Source organism: Diceros bicornis, chromosome 24 (assembly GCF_020826845.1).
Source record: "Diceros bicornis minor isolate mBicDic1 chromosome 24, mDicBic1.mat.cur, whole genome shotgun sequence".
In the NCBI taxonomy this organism is placed as follows: domain Eukaryota; kingdom Metazoa; phylum Chordata; class Mammalia; order Perissodactyla; family Rhinocerotidae; genus Diceros; species Diceros bicornis.
Genome location: NC_080763.1, coordinates 45,807,199 through 45,819,679, shown reverse-complemented (window position 1 = coordinate 45,819,679; position 12,481 = coordinate 45,807,199). Strand labels below are relative to the sequence as shown.

The 12,481-nt window shown below is 48.2% G+C and overlaps 1 long non-coding RNA gene across 3 annotated transcripts in view; it reads right to left on the bottom strand.

Moving 5' to 3' along the window:
- Nucleotides 1-12,481, bottom strand: part of LOC131421102 (uncharacterized) — a 34,452-nt gene that overhangs the window by 9,845 nt on the left and 12,126 nt on the right. For 2 of the 3 annotated variants that reach the window (XR_009223740.1, XR_009223741.1), the window contains exon 5: nucleotides 5,737-5,812. This is a non-coding gene — a long non-coding RNA (uncharacterized LOC131421102). Of the gene's footprint in view, nucleotides 1-3,310; nucleotides 5,402-5,736; nucleotides 5,813-12,481 lie in introns of those variants that run through there. The other variant, XR_009223742.1, reaches the window with a different exon arrangement.

Sequence of the window (12,481 nt, the reverse complement as noted above, 5' to 3'; positions counted from 1 at the left end):
AGTGGGGAGCTGATGCCATTCCAACTTTACGGATGGGGAGACTGAGCATGAGAGAGAGGAAATGATGTGGCCCACACAGCCAGGATGTGACAATGGCACTCCAAGGCCAGGCTCTTCCTGAGCCAGCTCCTCCCTGCCAGGTAAAGTGCATGTAACAAGCACACAGCATGCCAAGAGCCACCTCTCCTGGTACCCACTTCACTCAGCTGGCTAAAACACAGGGGCCACAAAACATGGAGGCTGATTCTTCCTTCCTTCCATCCATCCTTCCCTCCTCCCTTCCTTCCTTCCTTCTTCCTTCCTTTCTCCTTCCTTCCTTCCTCCCTCCCTCCCTTCCTCCTTCCTTCTTATCTTCCTCCTTCCGTCCTTCCTCTCTTCCTTCCAGTCAGTCGCTCATCCATTCATTCATTCAGATTTGATTCCTTTATTGGTGCACTTTGTGGTAGCACAGCTTTAAATCAACCACAGCCCTTAGTTACGAAGCCCTCCCTTTGCAAGCCCTATTTATTCATTCATTTGTTATTTTCATTCATTTCTTTTTTTTTTTTCTTCCCAGATTTCATCTTTCTCCCTTTCTCTCACTCTGCCTTACATTTTCTAATTCTTACAAACTCAGGCGCACAGAAGGATGAATTGGGATCTCACATCCAACATCCTCAACCCTGGTCGGTGAGCTCCATTTCTTACTCATTCATTCACTCACTCATTCATTTGTCCTTCCTTTCTTTCTTATTTTGGGTATTCTTTTACTTATTAGTCTCCTGTGAAATAATCATATTAGCCAAAACCCCATGTGCAAAATAAACATCATTGCCCCATTATTTATTTGCATGTACAATCCTTCTTCCCTGCATTTAGTCACCTTTTACGTGTAGGTATTTATTCTTTTATTTATGGACTTTGATTGCATATACTTTATTGCAGTGTTGGAAGATGCAACCTTTTCTTTGGGCCAGGTATTTCTTCTATTTTTCATTTATCCTTTGAAAGGCATGATGTATTCATCTATTTAAGGAGTGCGGAGGTCAACTGATGACAATCTCCGTTCAGACAACCTCTCTTAACTACCCATTCATCACTTCAGTTGTTCGTTTAGTATCTTTCCTTTTTCCTTTTTTGCTTCTTTTTTTATTCTCTCCATTTGCCCTGGCCCTAGAAACAGGGGCTGGACGACCTCATCCACCTTTAGGATTAATGACGACCTCATTCCCAATCCTAACAGATACCCCTGTCTCAGACACACCTAGGGTTGGTCTTCTCTTTATTGGATGGGTTTTTTTCCCTTTCTCTTTCACTTAGCTTCATTCTGCCTTTCTTCATCTTTCTCTGACTCTGTAATGCATTTTTTCTTCCATCTCTTCCCGTGCACGGACCTCAGGTGCCTGGAGGGAGATGAGTGACAATCCCACGGGTCACCCTTCCTGGCTGTTCCAGGCATTTCCATTTCTAATTCAGTCGTTCATGTGTCCATTCACTCTTTCTGTTACCCTTTTATTTCAACATTTATTCTTTTATTTATGGACCTCAGGTGCACAGAATTGGATTAACCCTAATCTGTGGTTCCCGGAGCCTTCTCAACACCAGTCCACGTGGGGCCCCCTTTTGTTCGCTAATTCCGTGTACTGGTGATTGATTTAGGATTTATTTAACTATCTCAAGAGCCCAGTTTTGAACTCATCATAATTCTTGGTTCATGATGCCTTCTCATTTTTGGTAGGAAGAATGATAGGAAGGCATGAAGGTATTGAAGGTCATGACCCTCTCTCTCTCATATATTTATGTATTTATTTATTCATTCAATATGCTTTTATTGCTTATATCCATCTTGTCATCATTTTCTGTGTCCCCTCCTTTCTTGCTTTCTCTTTTTTGCATTCTTTTATTCTTATGAGCCTCAGGTGCAGAAGTGAATTAATGAAAATCACTATTTCTCATTCATTCATTCACACAGCCATTCTTCTATTTATTCTTTCTTTCTTTTAGGTATGTGGTTTTTTACTGATGAACCTCAGCTCTTACTATTTATTATATTTAATGAACAATACTGTTCGTTATATTTAAGTACTTATCCAGTAAGGGCCTTTTCTTCCACGTCTATTTTAATTTCTTTTCCTAGATCTTTCTCCAGGTCTTTCCTTCAATGTTTCAAACTCCTTTTCTTGCGTTCTCATGGAACATACACATTTATTCGTTCAGCCTTTTATTGATGGTATTGTTTCCATTATTTATAAACTTCAGGGCCCCAGATTTAAATTCATGTGGATGGTCTGTGCCAAACCAGACCCCTCTCATAGACTTCATTGTTTGACCTATTATTTATTGTCTTTTTTACTCCTCTTTTTTTATTTTGATTATATTCTCCATCTTAATTGTTTTTTTCTACCAGTCTTTCAACCTTGCTTTCTTTCTTTCTGCCTTTCATTCTTTTGGAGATCAGGCGCCAGGGATCGGATGAACCCTGACCCCTTCTGCAACACCCTCCTCATCGGTCAATGCAACTCTTTTTACTCATTCATTCCTTCATTCAGGCATTCATGCATCCATTCAGTCTTTCTTTCTATTTGAATAATTATTTTTACACTTCTAGATGGCAGGTGCACCTAATTGGATACATGATAATCTATAGTCAATGGGTCCTCCCCTCCCTGGCCCCTCTGAGGTCCTCCATCCCATAGTTCAGCTCTGAACTGCGTCCTGGTTGGGTGGGTGGTTGCCCATCTCAGAGGCACGGATGTGAATTAATCAGCATGCTTGGTGCATACTCCCTCCCCTTCTCATTCTGAGAACAGCTCTCTTATACATGTATTTATCTATTTGTTTGTTAATATATTACCTTTCTTCTTTATTTAGGTAATTTTTAATGTCTTTCCAATTTTCATTGTTTCTCTCTTCCACTCTCTCACTCTTTCTTTCTTGCATCCTTTCCCTCTTTGGAGCTCAGTGGCCATGCAGTGATGAATCCTAATGCCACCTATAAACACCCCTCCCTGGCTCCTGCCGCTCCACTTCTCATTCATTCATTCATTCATTCATTCATTCCCTCCTTCCTTCCTTCACACCATTCTTCCTTCCTGTTTTCTGTCTTCGTATTGTGTGTTTACTCTTTATTCATGGAACTGAGGGCTCAGATTTTGACCAGTTACGACCCACAGTTTGTGAGGGTCCCTTATGATCAGTCCTAGCCTAACCCTCCCGGTGGACCTACCCATTTACCCATGTAGTCATCACCACCTTTTTACCCTTCCTTTCTCTCTTTTGTTAGCTCTCCACATCTCCGCCTTTCTCCCTCTTTCTTATTGCCTTCTTTCACTCTCTTGGAGCTTCAGTGCCCAGATGGGATTAATTACAACCCTCCCAGCCTGCCCATCAGGAGCGCCTGAGGGCCAGGCTCCTCCCCCCCGGTCACGGGTCTTGTCTTTGTTTCTTTAGATTCTCATTACTTGTTTATTTAGATACTTATTATTTATTGATCTGTGGGTTTTAGAATTGGACTGACCATATCCTTGACTCCTGACGGTCTTTTACCACCACGCCTACCATTGCCTTCTTTTACATATTTATTTATTCACCCAGGAGTGTATTTCTAGACTTAACGTTTGTTACTTTTCCTTCCATATTTCTTGATTTTTATTTAGATATTTTATTTTATTCTCTTCCTTTTATCCTTTCATATAACAGACCTCAGCTCCTGCCATGCTCCTACCTGGGTCCAGGTATTTCCACTGCTCACTTATCATTCTTTTTTTTTTTTTCTTTTGGCTTTCTTTCATGTCAGTATTTATTTATTAATGCATGCCCAGAGTTAGAAAGCTTTTGGTTAAAGTTAACTCTCATCTTTGGTCCCCTAGGTCTTCTTTCGTTTTTGACTCTGAACTGTTTCTCTCTTGTCTATTTTTCTAGGCCAGGAGCATGTATTTGGATCAATCCTAATGGTTAGCCTGTGATAACCCAGTGTGGCCTTCCTTATATATTTACTCATCCCCTAATTTAAAAAAAATCATCTTTCTCCCTTTTATTTATGACTTTGTTTCTTGCCTCCCCCTTTCAATCACTTGACCCCTCTCTCCTGTGTCTGTTCATTTCAACGTGCCTCATAATCTCATCCTCACCATTGGTTTGTGGGGTTTTTCCACAGTTACTTTCTCTTTATTTTTTTAATTTTTTTTGACATACAAAAACCTGTACATAATTAATGCACACAACTCGATGAGTTTGGAGATAAGTTTATACCGTGAAACCATCACCACAATCCATGTCATACACCTGTCCATAGCTTCCAGAAGTTTCCTCCCACTCTTATTTCTTATTATTATTACTACCATTTATGATAAGATCACTTAACGTAAGAACTGCCCTCTTAGCAGATTTTTAAGTATACAATACAGTATTGTCACCATGAGTTCACGCATTTCCACTTTTTATTCATTCTTTCTTTTACTTAGGTTTTATTCTTTGATTGACAAACTTTAAGTGCTATATATTTGAATTACACATATTCCTTCATCCATGATGATCTGACATTGGTTCCTGTGTGGCCCTATTTACATATCGATTCCATATTTTATTGATTTACATGTTGATCTATACAGCAAATTGGATCTTGTTCAGTGTACACTCTCATCCTGGTTTGCGTATTTATTTTACCTATTTACCTATTTATTTGTTTATTCATTCCCCTGTGCTTTCATTCATTCATTCACTCATTCATCCATTCACTAGGTGGATCACGCAACAGATATCAGTGAAATGACCTCCCAACAAGAAACAGAGAACATTCACAATATCTTAGACCTTCCTGCTTCCTCTCACCAAGGTGTGCACACCCACAGTCCTTACACACATACGCGTGATGGATGCAGGCACAGGCAGAGTTAATGTCAGTGCAGCTAGACCCTGTGGGGCTCACATCCCAGACAAATGGGGGGCAGACCTGCCATTAGGGCCAGATCCCCTAGCCCCCTGGGCAAGGCAGACACCCATGGACCCCTGTGAATGGCCATCCCCATGAGAAACCTGTTTCAAGACCCTCAAGTACATAGAGACACACACGTTGTACACGGTCCCCCGGTGGGAAACGACGGACACGGAGTTCATTTTTAAATAGACGGCTTTGTCTGTAGCAATATAAAAATATTTTGGCCTTTCAAGGCCAATACAAAAGAAACGACCCATTACCATTGCTGAGTGTCTCAGTCCCAAACAATAAAGAACTTGAAGAGGTTTAGCCGGAAACTTTGAAGACAGAAAATCTGCCCATTCTGTTTTCCAGACACTTCAAGGGGGTGAGCGAAGGTCATTGGAGCTCGAAGCCCATTTGAGAGGCTGGTCCCTTGGCCCGCGCTTTTCCTTGGCCCTTTGAAGGGCCCCCGAGCTCACAAGGGCACTTCCATCCTAGTCTGCCCTGCGGCACAAGAGCCAAAGGGAGACTCAGTAATGAAAGGGCCATTCATTCAGAGGAGTGAAAGAGAAGAAAGTCTTTGGGGGTCTGGCCCTCGAAGCCGCCTATAGAATTCTTTTGCCACAGAGACACACGAGGAGGCTGGGGGTCCTGCCTTAGAACACAAGCCCCGCTTAGAACGCAGCAAGCTTGGCTCGCTGGGCACCCACCTCCCCGTGAGCAGACCACCGACCAGTGTTCACCAGTCCCTCCCACGAGGCTCACCACGTGCTCCAGGTGCAGCCCCCCATCCTCAGTGATGAGACCACAGATGTGCTCCCCACACCCCAGGAACTTACGATTTTAAAGCTGGAGGGTGCTGGGATCCCATGTCCGAGGTCCCTTCCCACGGAAGATTCCAGATGACGGCTTCAGCTAGAATGAGAGAGCGCTGGGTCACTGAAATAGAACCTCATCCGACTGACGCAGAGACTCCCCAACTTTTGGCAAGTGCGGAACTGGTGAAACCAAGGGTTTCTCTTTTCGGGACACCGGCTCACGCTTTCGCTCCCACCCCAGCTCCAGCTCCGCACGGAGTGGATGGCGGCAGGCGCAAGGCATGGGACACGGCTCCCACCCAAGAGCTCTGGGTGGGTGCGACCCATGAGGCTAAGTGCTGCTTGACGGAACCCACAGGTTTAGGGCCACAGCACAAATGAGAGCTGAGCTGGACACTAAAAGGGTAGAGAAATGGCTCCCTGGAAGGGCACTCCACCATGAAAGAAGGGCACTGTAGAGGCACAGCCATGCCAGCATTCACACGTGCTCAGGGAGAAGCTAGCAGTGCGACGTGGTGCGAGTATGTGCCTGTTGGGCAGCTGGCCCCAGGTGAGACTAGAGAAGAGGGCTGTGGGCCACGCTAAGGCTTATGGGGTCTTTGATGGGAAGTGTGTCCTGAAGCCATGGCACACACGTCACTAGATGGAAGAGAATGGCACCTGGACAGACATCTTCCCTTTCATAATTACGTACAAATTTTAATCAGCACCATGAAAAGCCATGACCAGGCACATCAAGCTTTTGACTTCAAGCATCTGCCTTAAAGTTTAGAAAAAGTGAATTGACTAAAAGTGAATTCACTAAAAAGTGAAGTGACACATGTCACTATATATCCGTCAAAACCCACAGGCTGTACAACACAAAGAGTGAACCCTAACGATGCAAATGATGGGTTCATTAGTTCATAATAATGAATCAAGATTGGTTCATCAATTGTATAAATGTGCCACACTAATGCAAGATGTGAATGACAAGGGAAACAGGGCAGGGGGACATGGGAATTCTCTGTACTTGCCACTCACTTTTTCTGTAAACCTAAAACTACTCAGGAAAAACAAAAGTCTATTCACTGAAAAAATATTTTTAAAAAATGAGTTGATTTTGAACATATGTTCAGTTGAGTCTAGCGAAGGTAAGAGGCGGTTTGCAGAGGCTGATGTGTGAACTGCACTGTAAGGTGGGCCAGGGCAGAGCCAGAGACCCGGGCAAGAATGAAAGGGCGCAGGCTGCCCCTGGCCCTCCAGGGAACACCAAGGAAGGAAGAGGCCCTCTCCAAGCCCCCTGCCCTGACCTAAGCCACCTGGGACACCCACAGCTGCCTCTGCCCCTCCATCCCCAGTCGAGTCACTTACTGGGGACCCAAGACCTGGCCAGGGCACTCCTCTTACTTCCAAATCCTCCTAAAAATTCCTTCCCTGGCCTCGAGCTTCCCAAACACAGTTTTCCCCTAATTGGTTGATTTTATAACCAAGAAACAAGTCTTTAAAAAGTAAGTGTTATTAAGCAGTTATCAGTTCATGGGGGACTAAGGGCAGACTCTGGTTATCGAAAAGCTCTGAGATCCCCGTTTAGTGTGGATACCACCCGAGATACTTTCTAGCCTGCCCCAGGAGCCCGGGAGCACCTGGGGCGGCCCTCTCATCATTGCCACGGTCCTAAGGTGACAACAGGACTCCAGACCCTGAACACACAGCAAGACCACAGGCACCGCCACTTCCCAAGGGAATAAGGGCCAGGAAACTACTTCGGGCTGCTGTTCTGGTTTGGTTCTCTTTGGTGTTTTAATGGGACCGGGGAAATCTAAAGCAGCTCGGGGTTTTTCCTCCTTCTGCCCTGGGAGCCCCATGAACCCTTGGAGTTCCTGATTGTCCCTGATTAACTTTTGTGCAGACCCCAGGCTGCTCTGTGAAGACGCAGCCCGGGCAAAGTCATGCCTAGGTTTCAAAGCTGCGTGTCCCAGCTCTGGGTTTGCCGTGATGGATTAACAACGCAGCGCCGGGCTGGAATTGTACCACGTGTCAGCGAAGCTGCAGACATGAGTCCCTGTCTGGAACCCAAGGAAAGCACAAGACCTCCTTACGGGGTCCAGAGGAACAACTGCCATGAGCATCTGATTGAAGACCTCATAAACTCGCGCACTGAGCGATGATCCACGTAGGAAGCCCCGGTGAACACCCCAGAAACATCCTCCACAGCTTAATAGGATTAGAAAAGTCTAGCTCTGCATCTCAAGATTTTAAAAGTTACTCTTTTCTGGAGGCAAACAGGACCTAATTGATCTGTCGTGTCTTCGGTACAAATAACTTACGGGTGTTGAGAGCAGGGAAAGATGTAAAAGGATTATTTTTAATAAAATGGTGATTTTCAGAAATAGAGCCTGTACTTTATACAAATAATCAGCCTCAGATCTTACGCTTCCTACCTGTTGAGTCAAGACCACTCTCTTACAAATTCCCCCTACAAATGCAGGCTCTTTGCAGAGCTTATTTCCTGTACCTTTGTGAAGGCCCGGGCCCTGGACATTATGGGCCCATTTATGAAAATGGGAGAGGTAATTGGGACATCTTTTGAAATCATGTCCCCTCTCTCTTGCCGGCCCCATCAGCCCTCTAATTTCAGTTGGCCAGGCTATGGAGGATGTTTACATATGCCTCTTCCTGGAATTTCACTCTTTGCTTCAGGAGTGGGCAATTAGAGAGAATTAGGGCCTATTTGGCGTATGTTTACCGTTAATGGCTCGAGTGGCGGAGGCAGCCTCGGGAACGGCAGTCTGCTGGTCTAATTGAAGCTGGCAATTTTTGGATTCCTCATTTCAGCTCGCAGGTATTGTCGCGACCAAGGTCAGGAAACAAAGGCTGCAGCCCCCCCGTGGTAATAACCCGGTGCAGGCCTGACCGAGGGTTTTGTGAGCTATTTCTTCCTGCACACTGAAGCACAGAGAGAGAGCTCGAGATGTTTTCAAAGCTGGGGCCAAGCCGGGCCGCCAGCACAGGCCTGGTTACTGATCGCTTTTCCAGAAGTTGCCACCCTGATGGCTTTTTCAGGAAGTTCTCCGCTGAGCGGGCCGTGGCGCCAGCGGAGGTGTTGCCCAGGGTCTCGTGACCAAAAGGCACGGGGTGAGCCACAGGAGACGGCACAGTGGCCACACCCTCCTGGGACTGCGGCCACTGGCAGGCTCATTACACGGCGATCGCTCCACAGCCCAGAAAGGTTTTCCAGGCCTGGCCGGTGGCCCGCCTTGTTAAAAGGATACCCCATAAAATGCGATCCCTGACCCACCGCATGCGGCAGCCCCTGGGAGCTGGCTCGGGGCGTGGGCACTATTAGGATCTGTTCACCAAAAGCTGACCAGGGGGACCAGCTAATGACTTCAACCCCAGTACCCGTGCACTGGGTTTCACGTCCAGGGGCTGCCACCTCGGGCAAGGCGCCAGCCCTCTTGGGTCTCTGGTTTCCTCGTCTCTAAAGTAGAGGGCATTGGAAGGCAGTGGACCACGGGGATCTCCAGCCCCCTGACTCTAAAGACCCAGCAAACAAACCAACCACAGATGACCACTGAGGCAGCCAGAAGGAACCCAGAGTTCCAAGGGCCCTCAGATGACCGTGATCCTGCACTGCCCCATTTCATAGATGGGAAAACTGAGGCCAGAGGGCTGGAGACAGGGGCCAAGGTCACACCCATAGTTGGGGCTGAACATGGGCTGGAGCCAGGTCTCCAGAAGGCTGCTCCAGGGCTGCTGCCTGACCCTGTGCCCAGAGCACCCGTTTAGAACTCTCTCCTCCAACTGACAAGTCCTGAAGAGCAGGGAGTGTGCCCTGCTCCCAGCCAGGAGGCTAACAGGGGCCCAATCTGGACACCTGGGGACCTCCGACCCCTCCTCTGGTGAAACAGGGTCCTTGCCTTCCCGGCATCCTGTGTTGCTTCTGCCTCACAGAATATGCAGACCTGACAGGCTACTGTCCCATTTTACAGATGGGGAAACTGAGGCCCAGAAGCCAGCAGTAACAAAGACACTTGGCCAAGACTGAGAGCCAGGACTCCTTCCTCTCGGGGCCGGGACTTTGGCTCTGGTTCCTCCAGAGGGGCTGGAGCCCTCTGGGCAGTTTGGGGCAGTGTTGTTGCAAACTGTTTCCCCTCTAACTCAAGGACCCCTTGCTCAGGGCTGCCCCTGACCCTGCGGGCCATGCTGACCGCCCCACTCATCCTCTCTAACCAAAAACGCCGGCCCAGAGATCTCCGAGCCCCCAGCCCGCATTTCTTAACCTGGGAGGAATGACTATCTCCACCCACAGGATGGCCCAGAGAAGGAGCACAGCTGCAGCCCCAGATGGCCAGCACAGGCGTGCGGTCAGTCTTTGGCCCCTCCGACTGTCCTCCTTCCCCGGCTTTCCGTTCTGGAGTTCTGTCTCCCTGGCCCCATTCTGTCTCTTTGGCTGTCCCTCGGGCATCAGGCCCAGTTTGATCCAATCCTTGTTTACAGGCACAGCCACTCTGATTCTGCCTCCTGAGAAACTTGCAAAAAAGAAAGCCCTAGAACAGAGGACATGAGCAGGTCCAGGGTCACGCTGACGGGGTGGCTGGTTAAGCGCCATTGTGCAGCCTCTTGTCTGCGCCTCGGAGCTCCCGACACGCACACAACGGCAAGGGGCCCCACGTCAGTCCCAGAGGGAACACACACACACACTCCGCTTCAGGGGAAGGTAATTGAGGTTTTCTTCTTTTCATCTGAAGAAAAGGCACCTTCTATTGAAAGAATGTATTCACAGAACCTGGGAAAACTCGTCTGTGCTCAGCCCTCCCAATTATCCCCAGGTGGCTGTACTCCATGGGGGCTCCCCACATTCCTTTCTGCCTGCGTCTTTGTTTCCATCTGAAACGGCCCTGGGAGCTCCCAGGCTAAGAGTCTCCTCCTTAAGCCCCTGCCAAAGACCCTATTCACTGCGCAGAGAAGCCAGGCAAAAGGTGGTGGGCAGCCTTCCTCTCCCCGACTCCCAGGGTGGGGGACTTAAGAACTCTCCATCTGGATCTTTTTTCAAGCCCAAAGAAATTGGAGAGCAATTAGGACAGTCATGACTACACCCTCCACCATCCTCCTCTCCCCTAATGAATTCCTCTCTCACACACATCCCCCAAGTTGGGGCCTACCCGGGCCTCAGCTCCCCAGCACCGGCTCTGCCCACTGATCTCCACGATGGCCAAGGACTTGGGGGTGAAGGGAGCTGAGACGACAAATATAGATATGTCTGGAGACTCTCTCATCAGTTAGTTCCCAAAGGCGTGGCAAGAGGGATCAGCTTTCTACAGTGAAGATTAGGATATGGGACCAAGTGTCTAAAATCCAGAAGGAACTAGAAATTCCAGGATGTGTGGGCAACTCAAAGTTGGGGCTCTTGGGTGCCGGGCAGCTTGCCTTGGCACAGATAAGGGGTTCCTCCACCTCTGCTGGATCCAACTGAACTTGGGACCCCTCTCCCCGGCACTGTTCTGTCCCACTGCCGGGCCTGCAGGGTGGCTAGGAGGGGACACCATTGGGGGCAGGCCTCCTCCCAACAAAGTCCCAAGGGCTCCCTCCATTCGCACCTTTCCTGGCTCTGAAACTGACTCATTCCACACCAAGGAGGCGAGCCTGCCTCTGTGACATCCCTTCCCTCAGGCTTCCCAAAGGGCCTGGCTTCTTGAAGCCCCACAAGGGCAGCCAGGACTGGAAATTGCCTGTTGGAACCAGGTACCTTAGTGAGAGCCTTCCCTCCCTCCCTACCTAGTCTTGTCTCTCTCTTTCAGGATGGGAACCCCACACTTGAGATGGCGTCGTTAGGAAAGATGCAACTCTTTTGCAGAATTTTCCATCGGTTCAAACTGGGGATGGGAGACTAGGCTGTACTTCCTTATTCCTCCTTTAGGAGAGGGGACAGGGCTCAAGCAGCAGAGGGAAGGGGGACCTCATTCTTGGGACTTATTCACAACTTGTTAAATTCTAGTCTTCTAAAAAGAAGACGCTCCCAGGGCCCCAGACCTTTCCCAATTCAGCTGACAACGCCGGTTTCTACACTGTCCACTGTCCTATAACCATCCGGGACCTTCATGCATCTCCCTCCACATCCCCTTCTATGTAAAGCCACCTTTCTCTTTTCAAGGAAAAGTTCATTAGCAAGCTCATTAAAGATGGGCAGTTTTTTTTCTTTCTGGAAGTCAGACTGCTCATAAAAACACATTTATGTTACTTCATGTAAATGAACGAATAAGAAACACATGCATCCTGTTGCCCTTAAGTCTCGCCAGGTTTTGACATTATTTGGAGAAATGTGCTTAGAAATACATTTGGGGGTTGAATCACAAGTCAGGAGGCACAAGGTCAGAGGCCCTGAAAGCCGCAATCAGCCCCATAAGCAACCTGCAGGTGGGAAGTGCAGGGGACAGAGGGGGCAGTTTTCTCCTTTCCACGAGCACAGAGGCTGAGCTACGCTCTCGGCTCCCTGTCCCATCCACTCAGGTGGAGGCAGGCTGGACAGGCGGGCCAGCCTTCAGACCAGACCACCATCTGTTCCCTGATGTCTGTGCCCACCCAGAAGCGTCCAGCTAGAGGCAGACCCCAGGGGACAGCTTAGCACCATGACAAACAGCCAGAGAACCCCTCCTGCCACGGTGACCGGGTCCTCTGCCTGTCTGGCCGGTCAGTGTCTCATTTCCACCGCTTACTGCTCAGGGATGGGCCAATCCATCAAAAAAGAATTTTCCCGAAAACGATAATTTCTTTCATCACTTAA